Source organism: Vipera ursinii (genome assembly GCF_947247035.1).
Source record: "Vipera ursinii genome assembly, chromosome: 13".
In the NCBI taxonomy this organism is placed as follows: domain Eukaryota; kingdom Metazoa; phylum Chordata; class Lepidosauria; order Squamata; family Viperidae; genus Vipera; species Vipera ursinii.
Genome location: NC_139526.1, coordinates 15,866,676 through 15,884,634, shown reverse-complemented (window position 1 = coordinate 15,884,634; position 17,959 = coordinate 15,866,676). Strand labels below are relative to the sequence as shown.

Sequence of the window (17,959 nt, the reverse complement as noted above, 5' to 3'; positions counted from 1 at the left end):
GAGATTGCCCCTAATTCTATAGTAGTAAACTTCATTGGTTCTGGTTAGAGGGAGGGAGATAGGAAGGAAGGAAGGAAGGAAGGAAGGAAGGAGGGAAGGGAAGGATGGAAGGGAAGGAAGGGAAGGAGAAAGGAAAGGAAGGAAGGGAAGGAAGAAGGATGGAAAGGAAGGAAGGGGATGAGAAATGAAATGATCCTGGGATCTCCCATTAGAGTGGATCACTGGGAGCATCAGTGACTCATTCAAAACTGCCTAATTATGGAAAAGAAACAGGAAACTCTGGATACATCCGTGTAAGACAGAGGTCTTCAAACTCGGCCCTTTTATGACTCATGGACTTCAACTTCCAGAATTCCTCAGCCAGGCATGCTGGCTGAGGAATTCTGGGAGTTGAAGTCCATGAGTCATAAAAGGGCCGAGTTTGAAGACCCCTGGTGTAAGATCTTTTCTCTGGCCCCACAGATCAATTCCAAATCTGGCTGGCCAATTCTGGGAGTTGAAGTCCACCCATCTTAAGTGTCTGTGGAGATTCTCCATCCTCCAGGCTCATAGTTGCCTCATCAATGCTTTTCCAAAAGGCAACTGGAGCTTCTTGGGTTTTTGCTTTGAAAACCAACTTCTGAAGAAGCTTCTTGGAGGAGAAGCGAAATGTTTTCCAAGAGGAAAAAAAAACCCAAGACAAGAAACTCCGGTTGCCTTTTGGAAAAGCATCTTTGGGACACACATCTTAAGGCTGAGAACGTTGGTTCTAGGTGAGGCTACAGCCAGGCCAACACCTTTTGTCTTCCCCTTCCCTCTCCCCAAGCAAAAACAGGCTGGCTTTTTGGCTGAGGAACCCAACTCAAAACCCTGGACGAAATGAAGCAAACACTCTCTTTCCTTGGTAAAAATAAACCTAAGTCTTTGTTATCGTTTTTTCCCCCACCCAATTAACTGGGAGACCAAGCTTGCCTATTGCTTTGTTTGGTTTCCCGGGCTCGAAGGAAAGTCAATACATCTGGCACGGCTTGTGTGAAATAAGAATTCAGTTCCCAGGAGCCTGGCTGGGCCAGGCCTGGAGGGTTTCATATTACAATGCATTCTACAAATTTTGGCTTCTTGCTAATTTCACGCAATGCTCGGGGGATTGGGTAGATTCTTGCATTCCGTGATGGAGCGGTTCTCACAGTGAGGATGGCTGTCAGAGATCCTTGAATTCTCTTCTCCCCCTCCCCCACAAAAACAACAACACAAAATTGGGATGGGCAACAATTTGACCTGCTGCAGGTTTTTTTCACCGCAATGCTGCTGTGAAGAGAGGACACACTCGAAAATCAGCTTGTTGGGTTTTTGAACAGGCTTTTGAGGACACCCCAAAAAGATGCAACTTGTCCATGCTTATGGAAACCTAATGCACCTGAGGATGTCCTGTCCAGATATCATTAGGCTGGTGTATCCATCATCCTATTGATGACTGTTGATGGGACATCTGGACAGGTTGCCATGTTACCTTGGCCATGTCTTAAAAACACCTTGGTGAACCAGGCCCTTATTACCATCTTTGGTGGACATGCTCCAACGCCAAAAGATTCTGGTCAAGAATACACAGATGGTTAGAAAAAAGTCACTTAAAAAAACATGTAGGTTTTAAGCCAGAATTATTAATTAAATTTTTTTTTAGATTGTGCAGAAATGGATAGATTGACCTTGAAAATGAAAGAGAAAGAAGATTCAGTATATTTTAGAAGATGGGATACCTTTTATCAATGGCTAGAAAAACAAGGTAGAGAGAAAGAAAATCAACATGCATTAGTAAGTTAAATGTTGGAAACCCAGACAATATGGTTGCTGATAAAATATTAAGCATTTGTGATTATAAAACATTTATATGGAGAAGGACACAGTGGTGTCCTTAGCTATATTTTCTTCCGTCAAGCGTGGGAAAATCGGGAAGCCCAGGCAGTTCAAATTAATATAAAAGTTTTATTGCAAGCTCAAGCTCTCTACAAACATCTGAAATTACTAACAGTCAAAGCAAATTGGCAGTAGATAAAAGTCAAAAGAAGAGAGGGTCAAGCTAATCTCCAAAGCACCAGAAGGCAGGACAAGAAGCAATGGGTGGAAACTCATCAAGGAAAGTCATCCAAAAACTGGACGTTTTTAAAAGAAGAGATTGGACAACCGTTTGTCTGAAATGGTTTAGGGTTTCCCATCTGAGCAGGGGTTTGAACCAGGAGACCTCCGAGGTCCCATCCGATTCTGTTATTCTGAATTCAAGGTGGGTTGGACTTAGGCCTCTCGTGGGGTCAAAGGGACCCCTCTCTCATTTTGTACATCTTCCTTGGAGAGGACTTGATCACTTTCACGTAGTCCTGCTGGTAAAAATCTGCACGCAGGGGTATCCAGGGGTGTGTGTGGGTCTAATACGCAGCAAGATGGCAGCTACAGCTGTAAATATAATAGTCCTCGACTTACAATTTACAAACGTTTGTTTAGCAACCTTAAAAAAGTTACAATGACCCTGAAAAAGAAAACCAGCCCCCCCCCCATGCCCCAACGGGTCTCCTACGGATGGGGCGAGAGTTGTAAAGCACCGTCCGAGTGCGGAGAAGGGAACAGGATGCCAGGCAGAGTCAGGTACAAGATGCCTTACAGCCGGTTCTCGTATTTATGGGCTATTGCATCATCCCCCAGGTCACATGATCAAAATCCAGGCATTTGCAACCAGTGTGTATTTATGATGGTTGCAGTGTCCCCACACACAGTGGAAGGAACCTTGTTAGCTGGAATGTTTACGATCCAAATAGACAAGTTATCTCCAAGTTACAGCCACGTTATTTTGCCATGCTCTCCTGCAATGCTCGTTCACTCTTCCCCCGGCTTTAAATATAAATAATACATTTATTAATATAATGCAAAATATATATTATAGAATATAAATATAAACATAAATAAATAAATAAATATAATAAACTTGAGGTTGAGCCGCTGCCTAATTCATACACATAGCTGGCTGTGCAGCAATATGCATTAAAAAAAAGTGGAATTATAATTAATTTTAATTTAATTTATTAATATTTCTATACTGCCCTTCTCCCGAAGGACTCAGGGCTATGTACAGGGCAAGAGTAAAATCTCTAGAGGACTTCCAAAAACGGATAACTCTTATGCTCAGTTGAGTTATCTTGCTCCAAGTCCTCAGCCAGGGCAGTTTTTAGAAAGTTGAATGAACTTTCCAAATGATTAAGCTGGCTGCCAGCAAAAGAAATTACATTCTTTTGCAAATATGGACAGCGTGAGACGGAATGGGGTGGGGGGAAATAGGCTTGCTTTATCAGAACTTGCAGCTGTCTTCAGGTAATTAGGATTTCATGGTCTCAGCACTGAATATGTTCCATCGGGATTCGATGGTTTTGTTCTCTGGTGTCTGTGAAAACAGGCTTCGTAAAGAAGTGTCTCTTTTCTCTGTTTCTAACATGTCTTTCCATATATGGATGGACTATCTATCTATCTATCTATCTATCTATCTATCTATCATCTATCTATCTATCTATCTATCTCTATCATCATCATCATCATCAACTATCTATCATCATCATTATCTATTTCTATTATCATCATCTATCTATCTATCATCATTATTATCTATCTGTCTGTCTCTATCATCATTATCTATCTATCTATCTATCTATCTCTATCATCATTATCTATCATTATCTATCAATCTATCATCATTATCTATCTATCTCTATCTATCATCATTATCATCAACTATCTATCATCATCATTATCTATCTATTTCTATCATCATCTATCTATCTATCTATCTATCTATCTATCTATCATCATCATCATCATCATCATCATCATCATCTATCTATCTATCTGTCTGTCTCTATCATCATTATCTATCTATCTATCTATCTATCTATCTATCTATCTATCTATCTATCTATCTCTATCATCATTATCTATCATTATCTATCAATCTATCATCATTATCTATCTATCTATCTATCTATCTATCTATCTATCTATCTATCTATCTATGTATCTATCATCTAGCTATCTGTCTGTCTCTCTGTCTAGCTATCTAGCTATCATCTATGAAAATTTATATGGCTGCCCAACTTACTCTCAGTGACTTTGGGTGCTTACAAGGGACAAAGCACAATATAAAAAAACAATAAAATAGCAATAACCCCTTCCCACTTGGAAACAGCAATCAAATGGTCAATAGAAGGACTCCATCCCTAAATCACAATGAATGCATTCCCATAGTGTCTTGTTGGCCAAATAGACTTCTTGTAGCAAGTCTTGGTCGCCTGCTTCAAAAGAAATGCAGATTTACAATGGCCTTGGGGAAAAAAAGAGTTACAACATGGTCTTCACACTCATGCCTGTTGCAGCTTCCCCGCAGTCACGTGATTAAAATTTGGCGGTTTGGCAACTGACATGTATTTATGACAATTGCAGTATCTTGTGTGTGTGTGATCTCATGTGCGAGCTTTCCAGATGCTTCCAACAAGCAAAGCCAATGGGAGGCCAGATTCACTTCATGACCGCACAGTCCTCTTAAGTGCTGTGTGACTCACTTAACAACTGTGGCCAAAAAGGTGGTGAAGTCAGATGCCACACGCTGAGCAACTGCCTTGCTTAGCAATGGAAATCCTGGTGCCAGCCATAATCCTACGTCAAGGACTTCCTGTGTCCTGTTTTCATGCACAAAGCAAATTTAACTTTCAACTTGGCGGTCAAGATTTGGTTTCCCGATTAGATCTCTGAAATAGCTTCTGCAGGCATCTGTTTTTATCTCCCCCACATCTGTTCCATCTTGCATATTAACTGCTTGTTTGAGTAAAGGGGGGGGCTCATTTCCATGACTGTCAAACAGCCATATTTCGGGGTGCTGCTGTTCACAGCAGCATTTGCAGCATGTCTAAAGGAAAATATTGCAAAGATTACCGAGGTGAGAAATATTTGGGGTAGAGCCATGATATTACAGCATGCAGGGGGGGGGGAAGCAGAGCATGAAAGACTGAAGGCTTTATTTATTTATTTTTTAAAATAATGTTTTAAAAGGATGTCCTGGCGGTGCGAGGCAAAACGCTCCCCCCCTTTTTAAAAAAAAAATTCCCAAAAAATCCAAGCAAAATTTCCCCTCCCCTGGTTGCCCCCACACGTAAAGGGCTTCCCACGCCTGCTATTAATTTTGGACAGAGAAGAATAGTAGCCTATTATTAGAATCCTAGCTCTAATTGAGAGGGCGGAGTTCAACTTGGACCGTGGCTGCATCAACAGAAAGTTCCATCTGGGGTTGTAGAAAAACCGGTAGTTTCATGGAGACAGCCAGCTAACTTGGATAAAGCGATTTGTAAGCTGGAACCTTTGCAAGACCCTGACATGACGGGATGGAGGCATGAGGCCAGACGCTGGAAGTTGCTCCGGATATCATTTCACCTATTAGAAATACACTGTTGGCTTGTCTGTTCTACTCCTGACAGCAGAGGAACACCATTGGATGACCAAACGAAAGCTCTTCCGTCCTCAGGCCACTGTAGGCCCGTGTTTTCAGGATTGTCCATGTCCAGGGGTATGGACTTCAAATGCCAGAATCCTTATCCATGGCTTTGCTGTCAGTAGAATTCTGGGGATTGAAGCCCACAAACCTTCAACATGGTCCAACTAGGGAAACATTGCTCTATGCTCAAATGGAGCCCCCTTATTGGCTGTACATCTCATGCTAGATCAGTGACGTTGACTTTCAACTACCCCACTGCCTTGGTGGAGCAGTGGGCTAATGCCTCCTTAAGTAACACCAGCTGCCTGCAATTAGTGCAGGTTCGAGTCCCACCAGGCTCAAGGTTGACTCAGCCTTCCATCCTTCCCAGGTAGGTAAAATGAGGACCCAGATTGTTGGGGGCAATTAAGCTGACTTTGTAATAATGCCGCTTGGAGTGTGTGTGAAAGCCCTAATAAGCAGGCATATACATAGAATGAAGGCTACTGCTAAGCTTGTAAGCCACCCTGAGTCTTCGGAGAAGGGCGGGATATAAATTGAATTAAAAAAAAATAAAAAAATAAAATCTCCAAGTCTATCTTCCTACTAAAGGTTTGGAGAACAAAGACCAATCAGCAGAGATCTGGGTAATCTCTGCTGGCTGGATCACACTCACCCAACCTGTGATAGTCCTGTCTTGACAACAACAAAAAAAATCCATTGGCTTCTTTCAAGTGTCTCCAGTTTTGAGAGCAGGGCAAGACTTAATGGACAGAAGCTTAGAAATAATAATAACAACTGATAACAGAATTTGAAGAACAGAGTTTGAAAGGAACTTGGAGGTCATCTAGTCCAACCCCCTGCTCAAGCAGGAGAGCCTATACCACTTCAGACAAATGGCTGTCCAGTCTCTTCTTAAAAACCTCCAGTGTTGGAGCACCCACAGCTTCTGAAGGCAAGCCGTTCCACTGATAAATTGTTCAAATTGTCAGGAAATTTCTTCTCCGTTCTAGGTTGGCTTTCTCCTTGATTAGCTTCCATTTCCTGACAGTAAGAACAATTCTTCAGGGGCTTTGACTCCAGAAGTTGTGCTTTGTGCTCCATCACTGGAGCTTTTCAAGGAAAAAAATAATAATTCTGGACTGGACAACCGCTTGTTTGAAATGGCATAGGGCCGTGGTGGCGAACCTATGGCACATTTATTTTTTATTTTATTTTTATTACATTTATATCCCGCCCTTCTCCGAAGACTCAGGGCGGCTTACAAGCTTAGCAGTAGCCTTCATTCTATGTATATGCCTGCTTGTTAGGGCTTTCACACACACCCCAAGCGGCATTATTACAAAGTCAGCTTATTGCCCCCAACAATCTGGGTCCTCATTTTACCTACCTGGGAAGGATGGAAGGCTGAGTCAACCTTGAGCCTGGTGGGACTTGAACCTGCACTAATGGCGGGCAGCTGGTGTTACTTAAGGAGGCATCAGCCCACTGCTCCACCAAGGCTCTGGCACGCAGAGCCCTCTCTTTGGGCACATGCGCTGTTGCCCCAGTCCTAGGCCTTCAGCTGGGTTTTATAACACCTTTTATAACACCTTTTCGCTTTAGGCCTCCAACGCCATGTGCAAAAAACAAACAAAAAAAAGGTTCAATCAATCAATTTCAACTACTCAAGGGAAAAAAAAAAAAGATCTCGCAAAGTTGGAATTGCTTGATTGAACGTTTTAGCCCCACCCAGTCTGCCGTTACCACCGCAGCCACGCCCACCCAATGGGCCACGCCCACCTGGCACCCAACGACACATAAGTGGGCTTGGGGTTGCAGTTTGGGCCCTCGGTCTCTAAAAAAGGTTCGCCATCGCTGGCATAGGGTCTCCTGCTTGAGCTGGGGGGGCTGGACTAGAAGACCTCCCAAGTTCCCTCGCAGCTCTGATATTCTGTCATTCTTTCCTTCTTCCCCCAGCTGGTAGTAAAGACAATTCATCTGCCCAGACAGAAAAAGGAGGACCATTTTGTAGAATTGGGGGGTGGGTGGGTGGCTCTTTTCCCATTTGTTTGTCTCGCTTCAGCCGGTCAGCCTTGGCAAGGCACTGCAGCGAGGGCGTAAATGGAAGAATCTTTGTGGTTCCTTAGCAACAGGTTGCCAGTCTTTGCACAACCTGTTTAAATACACAAGAGGGCTGGTCGCCTTTCAAGTAGCAGCAATTTCTTCATCTGGCTCGCCTTTTCATCCTCTCCCGCTCACTAGCTCTTTCCCTTCCCCACACGAGAGTCCTCTTCTCCCCTCAAGGACTTTTTCATTTAGCTCCTTCCTCTTCCAGGCACCGGGAAAAGGCAAACTAGTCAGATTCTTTACCTCGGCTTGTCAACGGTTCTCTTTAGCAATGCGGGAAACGGCAACACGCAGCCAACCTGGTTTCCTCTCTCACCCCCCCACACCCCCGATAGGCAGCTCTTAGGAACCTCTCCGTTAATGATTAATTTGTTGGTTAATTGTGCAATTCATTCTTTCTTTGATTGATTCAGTTCTTGAGCTTCCGGGCTTGTAGTTATTATTAATTATTATTATTATTTTATCCTCTAGGCCTGAAATCAACCTAGACAAATTCCCTGTCTCGAAAAACGTACCGGCTCACGTTTGAAACATGTGACTCCAGGTGGGCCAAGAGGTTGAGTTGGTTGGGACTGTCCTGAGTGTCTGTCGAGATTCTTGGCCATCCGAGTCACGGTTGTCCCAAGGGCGCTTTTTCCAAAAGGCAACCGTCTTTTCTTTTCTTTTTTTTTCTTTTCCCCTTAAAAATGTTTCGTTTCTCATCCGAGAACTGAAGAAGCTTCCTGGACCAGAAGCCAAACGTTTTGAAGGAAAAAGAACTTGAGGAAAATCCAGTCGCCGTTTGGAAAAGCCCCCTTGGGAATTTGTCTATTGTTGATTCTCCGTCGTCCAGATCACGGCTGTCCCAAAGGAGCTTTTTCATGAGGCAAAGTGGTCTTCCTTGTCTTTCCTCGAAGACGTTTCGCTTCTCATCCAAAAAAAGCTTCTTCGGCTTCTTGGATGAGAAGCAAAAGGTCTTCAAAGAAAAACAAGGAAGTCCAGTTGCCTAGTGAGGGGGAAAAATAATAATAATTGGGGACAACCCTTGGGAATTGTGGTGAGGTTTTCTTATAGCTATGGAGTCCAGACTGACCTTGAAGAAAGTCTCTGAAGACATGGCTATGCCACAAGACCTGGAAGAAAGATGCCATTGAGATGGCTTATTAGTTAATAATAATAATAATAATTTTATTTATATAGTTCACGAGCTATAGGTTGGTGTTCTCCCATTTTTGTTGTTGTTAGCTGCGAAGTCAGGACAATGTTCCTCCAGGCCTTCCTGTCCTCTACCATCTTCTGGAGTCCATTTAAGCTCACGCCTCCTGCTTCAGTGACTCCATCCAGCCACCTCATTCTCTGTCGTCCCCTTCTTCTCTTGCCCTCCATCTTTCCCAGCATGAGGCTCTTCTCCAGTGAGTCCTTCCTTCTCATGAGGTGGCCAAAGTATTTGAGTTTTAGCTTCAGGATCTGGCCTTCTAAAGAGCAGTCAGGGTGGATCTCCTCTAGGACTGACCGGTTTGATCGCCTTGCAGTCCAAGGGACTCGCAGGAGTCTTCTCCAGCACCGTAGTTCAAAGGCCTCCATTCTTTGGCGCTCAGCCTTTCTTATGGTGTTCTCTCAGATCCCTTTTAAATAAACCTATGGGTTATCCAAACTGACTCAACAAGCCGATTGATCTTTGGAAGCACACACTAGCAAACAGATCCTGCGATAACATCTTATTGCGGTGCCTGGAGGCTGTGAAGGCTTGGATGGGGAACAGGCTTCAGCTGAATCCTGGCAAGATTCAGCAGCATTGGGTTGCGGAGGGGGTGGTGGTGCTCCTGGTTGTAGGTGCTGGTGGAGTTACATTCTCCCAGATAGACCTGCTACACCATTTGGGGCTCCTCCTGGTTCTATGGACAACAGAATAACAGAATTGGAAGAGACTTTGGAGGTCTTCTAGTCCAACCCCTGTCATTTCAGATAAATGGTTGTCCAATCTCTTCTTAAAACTCTCCAGGGATGGAGCACCCACAATTTCTGGAGGCAAGCTGTTCCCCTGGCTGTGATTGCTTGGGCAGGTTGTTCCTCTGAAGACTTCCTTGGACATGGCACATTCATTGGGAGGAGGTGGCGTCTCTTATCCTTGGAAAATCAGGAGACGCTGTGGACTTAGAAGCAAGTTCTCTGCCTTCAGGATCTAGCAAAATCATCTACTCCAGGGGTGGAAGGAAAACAAAAGACATTCCTCTTGGTGCAGACAGCCTGTTATTTCCGATAATCTATCTCATTACGGTTGCCTAGAGGCAAGAATTTTGCAGTGTTTATGTTTTGTTTTGGAAAATAAAGAGTTTTATGATCTTCACCCAGCTCATAATGCTCTCCTTATTACTTCGCAGCCCTTGATGATAATTTGCAACTTACACACCCATCCAGGCTTATCTTTCTGCCTATGTCAGCCTTTCTAGCATTTCATTCCATCAGCTCCACGCCCTGTCCATCCCCGGCCCTCGCTTCTGCTCAGCATATTTCTGCCAGACCTGGAGATGGAGGGGTTTTTTTTCACCCCCTTGAAATTATATCAGCACAACTAACATTCCCATGGCAACATGTTTTTGTTTTTCTGAGAGATCTTTGCATATTGGGGGAATTAGGATTTCAAAGGAAGGAAAGAAGGAAAGGAAAAGGAAAGGAAAGAAGGAAGGAAAGGAGGAAGGAGAAATGGAAAGAGGTGGAAATGAGAGAGGAAGGAAAGAAGGAAGAAAGGAAGCAAAGAAGGAAAGAGTGGAGACAAGTGGAAGCAGATGAAAAATTGAAGGAAGGAAGGAAGGAAGGAAGGAAGGAAGGAAGGAAGGAAGGAAGGAAAGAAGGAAAGAGTGAAGTGGAGACAAGTGGAAGCAGATGAAAAATTGAATGAATGAATGAAGAAAGGAAGGAAGTAGAGAGGAAGAGAGGGAAGGAAGAAAGAAGGAAGGAGATGAAATGAGAGGAAGGAAGAAAGGAAGGAGAAGGAAATGAGAGAAGAAGGAAAGAAGGAAGAAAGGAAGCAAAGAAGGAAGGAGTGAAGTGGAGACAAGTGGAAGGGGATAAAAAAGATTGAATGAATGAGGAAGGAATGAAGGAAGGAAGGAAGGAAGGAAGGGACACATAACAATAAGGTTTATCCAACCACTAATCTAGCTGGTGGCTCTAGAAATAAATCAGCCCAAATAAACCTACTCCTTGATTGGCCAGACATGCTGCTGTTGTCTCCTTGTACCCACATCCCGAAATTGTGTTTGTCGTGTGCTTGATCAGCAGCCAAGCCACTTGAGTGGAGAGGCACACTGTTTACCGAACAGCAACTGTTGAGTTTCACACGATCCGCTCCCTGGGACGACGGGGTCCTTCACTTCAGCTGCCGCCGCCTGAAAGCCACTTGGCTGCTGGTGTACCTGTCTTGGCTGTTGTCACGTTGAATGGCCCTGTGACTTCTGAGCGTGCGCGTGTCCATGTGTGCATGCAAGAGAGAGAATTTTGTGCAAAGCAAGAAAGCTCCAGGCAAGTCACCTGTTTTTCAGGGTATCAAAACCTGTCAGTTGTTTCAGTAGCCGGAAGAATATGCCGAACTTCATATTCTCTTGGGAACATGATATTATTATATTAGAAGCACAATCTTAGAGCTACTAATATAACCATCGCATCGATCAGCAGGCTTCTACAAGGTTTGGGTTTCTAATATAGGTCACTGGCAATCTTGTCTGTCTTTCTGCACAGCTATCCAGGCTTGCATACCTCCATCTGTGCCTCCATGCCTGCATCCATTCTTCTGCACAGTTATCCATGCTTGCATCTCTTCATCCCTCCATCCGTGCCTCCATGCCTGCATCCATCTTTCTGCACAGCTATCCAGGCTTGCATCTCTCCATCCCTCCATCCGTGCCTCCATGCCTGCATCCCATCCCTCCATGTGCCAACAAAGGAGAATATTTGTAGCTCAGAGGACATATAAACACCATTTACGGCCTTCCCAGCTGACTTCCCACAAAGTCAGTGGAGGAAACTGGGTTTGCTTAAAGGCTTTCTGATTCACTTAACAACATCATGGCAAAATACAGTAGGTCGTAAAATTGGGCATGGCTGACTTAGCAGTTGCCTTGGGTAACAACAGAAACTCTGCTTCCCAACTGTGGTTGTAAAACGAGGACTACCTTTATAGGATAACTCTCTGCAGGATTCAGTCAGTTTAATTTCGTTTCTGCCCCAGCTCAGCACAACTCTTGTGCCAATTGCAAAAAATCCCAGACTCAACTTTTTTTTTTAAAGATTACTGTAGGGAACTTACAGATTTATTCCAAAATGCCAAAGCAAACACTGCATATCAAAGGTTAGTTTTGGGGGGGAGAGGGAAACGGAGACTTTTTGGAGGACCAGCTAATAGCATGTTTCATATTTGTTGTTGCTAATTGAGAAAGGGGGAGAGCTGAAGACTGCGGAGTGTGGGGGGTGGGGTGCCTTTGAATTTCTCAATTTGGTTTTTATCAAAAACTGTCTGAGGATTGCCTTGGGCTGGACCTGGTTTGGCCTCTACGTGGGTTGCCAAACACCCAGATCGTGATCACGGAGATGTTCTTGTCGTGGGCGCTCCGTCACTGAAGATTTTTAAGGAAGAGGCTAGAAAAGTCACTTGTCTGAGACGATATAGGTTCTCCTGCTTAAAAGCGAGGGGGGCTGGACTAGAAGACCTCCAAGGTCCCTTTCAGCTCTATTCTATTCTAACTCGTTTCCCATGAAGCCAAAAAAAGCAACTGACATTTGAAAAGGGTAACCGGGCTGCGATGTCTGGATCCTTCAAAGAGGGCGTCTTTCCACATCAGCTCAGACGAAATGCTGGCTGTTAAGAGAAAAGGTCATCTGTAAACACTCTCGTTTTGAAAAGCACGACAAAGCTCTCCAGGTACCCGCTGAGAAGAACCACATCTCACTGCCGGGCCCTTTCTTTTTTTGCCAGGATTGTGATTAGACACCATCTTTCTGATTGTTTGTTTGTCGTTTTCCCCCCCCTCCCCAGAATTTGCAATAGCATCACTTGGAGGCAACGAAGGAGTTGGGTGGTGCCATTCTGAGTTTCCATCGGATCTCGAAGCCCTGGGGAGAAAATGGGCATTGAAAGAGCCCTCTTAGGGTCTTCGAATGATTGCTAAGCGATCGGTCATAAGTCGAGGACAATCAGTAATCAGATTTGGCAGCACTGGGGAAGAAGGATGGCCAGATCTGGTTACTGGTTGTCCTCGATTTTACAACCGATCACTTAGCAACCATTCAAAGTTAGAACGGAGATGCTGGAGATAAAGTTGCCTTCCTCTCTCTGTATTGTCTAACATCCCACAGGCCTCTAAAGAAAACTGACCAAGACATCCAATCTCTCTCTCTACTTTTCTGCTCCCCAGATTGTACAAAACCACGGTCTACAGTTATGTAGGTCTTCAGTTAGTCCTTGACTTACGACCACAACTGAGCTGAACATTTCCATTGCTATGTGAGACAGTTGTTTACTGACTTTTGTCCCATCTTACCACATTTCTTGCCACAGTGGCGGCAAGTTGTTAAGTCAGTAACTTCCAGTTGTTTAAACGAATGTGGCTTCCCCATGGACTTCGCTCGTGCAAAGGTCGCGAAAGGGGATCGCGTGACCCCACCCCCCCGGGACACACTGCAACCGTCCTAAGGGCACGCCAGTGGCCAAGCCTCTGAATTTTGAGCACATGACCTTGGGAATTGCTGCAACGGTCGTATGTGTGAAACAACGATCATAAACCACTTTTTCCAGTGCCGTGGTAATGGCTACTAAACAAGCCGTTTAAGCCGAGGACTATCAGTACAAAATGGAAGACTAAGGGCACCCAACCATTGGCAACTTTAAGACTTGCGGACTTCAACTCCCAGAATTCCTCAGCGAGAAATCCACCCCTCTTAAAGTTTCCAAGGTTGGACACCCCTGACTAAAAGAGGGTGTTTCCAAGGTTGGACACCCACCCCTGACTGGAATCAAGCAGCTCTTTTTTTTTTTCCCCCAGAATCCCATTCCATCTGCATTTATTTTCCTTCGACTGCAAGCCTGCCAGTTTCCCCTCCAACCCTGGAAGAAAATAAAATAAAAAAGCGAGATTAAAAATAACTTCTCATTTTTCGACCACATGACCATATAAGGCCTTTTTCAAAGGGTTTTCAAGGCTTCTTTCCTCGTCTCTCTCCCCCCCCCACACACACACATACACTCCCCGAGTTCAAATGAGATGACTTAAGGAGTCACATCCTCCCACACACATTGATAAATAGACGATAGTGGTCAGTCGGGCTGTGCGAACATAAATAATAAGCTTGGTTATGATTGACAGACACGTTATCCTTAAAAAGCTTCAGCCGGAGAGACTAAAGGACCAGGGGTGTCAAACTCAATTTCATTGAGAGCCGCATCAGCATTGCGGTTGCCCTCAGGGGGCTGGGTGGGTATGGCCAGGGTGGGCGTGGCCTACCGGGTGGGCGTGGCTAGAGTGCGTGTGGCTTACTGGGTGGGCGTGGCTAGAGTGTGTATGGCCTAGTGGGTGGGCGTGGCCAGCTCTACATCGTTGGCATCAAGGGTGCCTATGGGGGCCTGGGCAGGAGTGGGACAGATCTGGGGGTCTCTGGCAGAAGGAGGGTCTCTGGGCCAGGGCCAAGGCAGTGGGGGCCGTTCCCTCACTGTTTCCAGGATGGCTTCGGGGGCCACATGAAACCACTTCGCGGGCCAGATCTGTCCCCCCCCCGGGGCCTTGTGTTTGACATGTCTGCTCTAGACATTTAAAAAAAGAAAGAAAGAAAGAAAGAAAGAAAGAAAATAAGAAAGAAAGAAAGAAAGAAAGAAAGAAAGAAAGAAAGAAAGAAAAAGAAAGAAAGAAAGAAAGAAAGAAAGAAAGAAAGAAAGAAAGAAAGAAAGAAAGAAAGAAGAACAAGCAAAAGATAAGAAGTCGTTGTGGACTTTCTACCGGTGAATTACAATAACAGATTGTCGCTCTCCTCTCCTGGAGTCGTTTCCATCCTTTGCTTCTTCTCTTGCTTTCAGGTGCTTGGGAAAATGAATTGGCCCCCCTCCCTCTTCTTTAGGGCAACCCCTCAAATATTGGAAGACTGCTATCGTGTCACCCCACCCCACCCCAGTCCTTCTTTTTAGCATACTAGACAGACCCAATTCCTGCAACTGTTACAATAATAATAATAATAAGTTGGAAGGGACCTTGGAGGTCATCTAGTCTAACCCCCTGCTCAGGCAGGAAACCCTATACCATTTCAGAAAAATGGCTGTCCAGTCTCTTCTTAAAAACTTCCAGTGTTGGAAGTTCCAGCTTCTGGAGGCAGGTTGTTCCACTGGTTAGTTGTTCTAACTGTCAGGAAGTTTCTCCTTAGTTCTAGGTTGCTTCTCTCCTTGACTAGTTTCCATCCGTTGCTTCTTGTCCGGCTTTCAGGTGCTTTGGAGAATAGCTTGACTCCCTCTTCTTTGGGGCAGCCCCTGAGATATTGGAAGACTGCTATCCTGTCACCCCTCACCCTTCTCTTCGTTAAACTACACATCCCCAATTCCAGCAACCGTTCCCTATATGTTTTAGCCTCCAGTCCCCCGATCATCTTTGTTGCTCTTCTCTGCACCCTTTCTAGAGTCTCGACATCTTTTTTACATCGTGGTGACCAAAACTGGATGCAGTATTCCAGGTGTGGCCTTACCACACCTTCCTGTCCTTTAACCTCCGGTCCTCTACTCATCTTTGTTGCTCTTCTCTGCACCCTTTCTAGAGTCTCAAAGATCTCCTGGTGGGAAGAAAAAGGCTTGCTTTGCCTTGAAGTGAAGCAAATTAAAACCAAGGTGACTGACTTTTAACTAAACCTCAGTGGCATTTCCCCATAAACGCAACCTCTGCAGAGAGGCTAACGTAGTAAAGCGAATAAAACTCTATCTTAGTTACAGCCGCTGGTAACTAAGTCTTTCTTTTTCCTTTTTTTTTTCCTGGGTGATAAAATATGATGCCCATCGCCAGGAAATTTGCTACCTGCAGATACGTTTTGTTGTTGTTGTTGCTCCGTAGCAGAAAATAACAGACAGATGCAATCCATTGTCACGCTATTAAATGTTAGCACACATCGCTTGTGGCTGGGCAACTTTCGATGATCCTAATGGGGTTTTTTTTGGGGGGGAAAAACAGGCGATTTTTTTTTATTAAAAAAATCCATTTTCCATGGGCTCCGAGCAGAGCACATTCGTGTACGCGGCATGAATTGAGATGCCCTTCAACGCAACTATCTCCTGGCTGTGAGAAAATGTAGCCGAAGAAAAAAGCTATTAAGTAAAATGTCAGCCTCGGAGCGTACGAAAGTTTTTTCTCCCCCCCCCTCATTTCTTCACTCCCCCTTTTAGGTTAATCTAAAAGATTGTGTGTGTGTGTGTGTGTGTGTGTGTGTGTGTGTGTGTGTGTGTCTGTGTCTGTTTCTGTGTGTGTGTGTATTTCAGGCCTTAGCAGCATGCAAGGAAGCATTTCCCAATTATAACCTAGTCAAATTTGCTTGGCTGAGTTTTTGGGATCAGAGTCCTTGAGAACATTTATTTCTATATTTCTTTATTTCTTTATTTGTTGTTGTTGTTAGCTGCGAAGTCGTTTCCAACCCATCGCGACCCCATGGACAACGTTCCTCCAGGCCTTCCTGTCCTCTACCATCTTTATTTACATCCCGCCTTTATTATTTTTACAAATCATTGAGGATGGTGAATATATCCATCCCACCTTCCTTCTCCTATTTTCCTCACAATAACAACCCTGTGAGGATAGGCTGGATTGAGAGGGAGGGACTGGCACAAGGTCACCCTGCTAGCTTTCATGGCTACTGGGAGACTACAACTCACAGTCTCCTGGTGACTGTCCCAAAGTCACCCAGCTGCCTTTCATGCCTAAAGCAGGACTAGAACTCACCGTCTCCTAGTGATTGTCCCAAAGTCACCCAGCTGCCTTTCATGCCTAAGGCAGGACTAGAACTCACCGTCTCCTGGTGATTGCCCCAAAGTCACCCAGCTGCCTTTCATGCCTAAAGCAGGGCTAGAACTCACCGTCTCCTGGTGATTACCCCAAAGTCACCCAGCTGCCTTTCATGCCTAAAGCAGGGCTAGAACTCACTGTCTCCTGGTGATTGGCCCAAAGTCACCCAGCTGGCTTTCATACCTAACCCAGGACTAGAACTCACTGTCTCCTGGTGATTGGCCCAAAGTCAACCAGCTGGCTTTCATACCTAACCCAGGACTAGAACTCATTGTCTCCTGGTGATTGGCCCAAAGTCAACTAGCTGGCTTTCATACCTAACCCAGGACTAGAACTCACTGTCTCCTGGTGATTGGACCAAAGTCACCCAGCTGCCTTTCATGCCTAAAGCAGGACTAGAACTCACCGTCTCCTAGTGATTGTCCCAAAGTCACCCAGCTGCCTTTCATGCCTAAGGCAGGACTAGAACTCACCGTCTCCTGGTGATTGCCCCAAAGTCACCCAGCTGCCTTTCATGCCTAAAGCAGGGCTAGAACTCACCGTCTCCTGGTGATTACCCCAAAGTCACCCAGCTGCCTTTCATGCCTAAAGCAGGGCTAGAACTCACTGTCTCCTGGTGATTGGCCCAAAGTCACCCAGCTGGCTTTCATACCTAACCCAGGACTAGAACTCACTGTCTCCTGGTGATTGGCCCAAAGTCAACCAGCTGGCTTTCATACCTAACCCAGGACTAGAACTCATTGTCTCCTGGTGATTGGCCCAAAGTCAACTAGCTGGCTTTCATACCTAACCCAGGACTAGAACTCACTGTCTCCTGGTGATTAGACCAAAGTCAACCAGCCGGCTTTTGTGCCTAAGGCAGGACTAGAACTCATTGTCTCCTGGTGATTGGCCCAAAGTCAACTAGCTGGCTTTCATACCTAACCCAGGACTAGAACTCACCGTCTCCTAGTGATTGTCCCAAAGTCACCCAGCTGCCTTTCATGCCTAAGGCAGGACTAGAACTCACCGTCTCCTGGTGATTACCCCAAAGTCACCCAGCTGCCTTTCATGCCTAAAGCAGGACTAGAACTCACCGTCTCCTGGTGATTGCCCCAAAGTCACCCAGCTGCCTTTCATGCCTAAAGCAGGACTAGAACTCACCGTCTCCTGGTGATTACCCCAAAGTCACCCAGCTGCCTTTCATGCCTAAAGCAGGGCTAGAACTCACCGTCTCCTGGTGATTACCCCAAAGTCACCCAGCTGCCTTTCATGCCTAAAGCAGGGCTAGAACTCACCGTCTCCTGGTGATTACCCCAAAGTCACCCAGCTGCCTTTCATGCCTAAAGCAGGACTAGAACTCACCGTCTCCTAGTGATTGTCCCAAAGTCAC

The 17,959-nt window shown here is 45.2% G+C and overlaps 1 long non-coding RNA gene across 1 annotated transcript in view; it reads right to left on the bottom strand.

The window, feature by feature from the left end:
- Positions 1 to 17,959, bottom strand: part of LOC310646434 — a 138,362-nt gene that overhangs the window by 90,060 nt on the left and 30,343 nt on the right. The window lies entirely within an intron of this gene.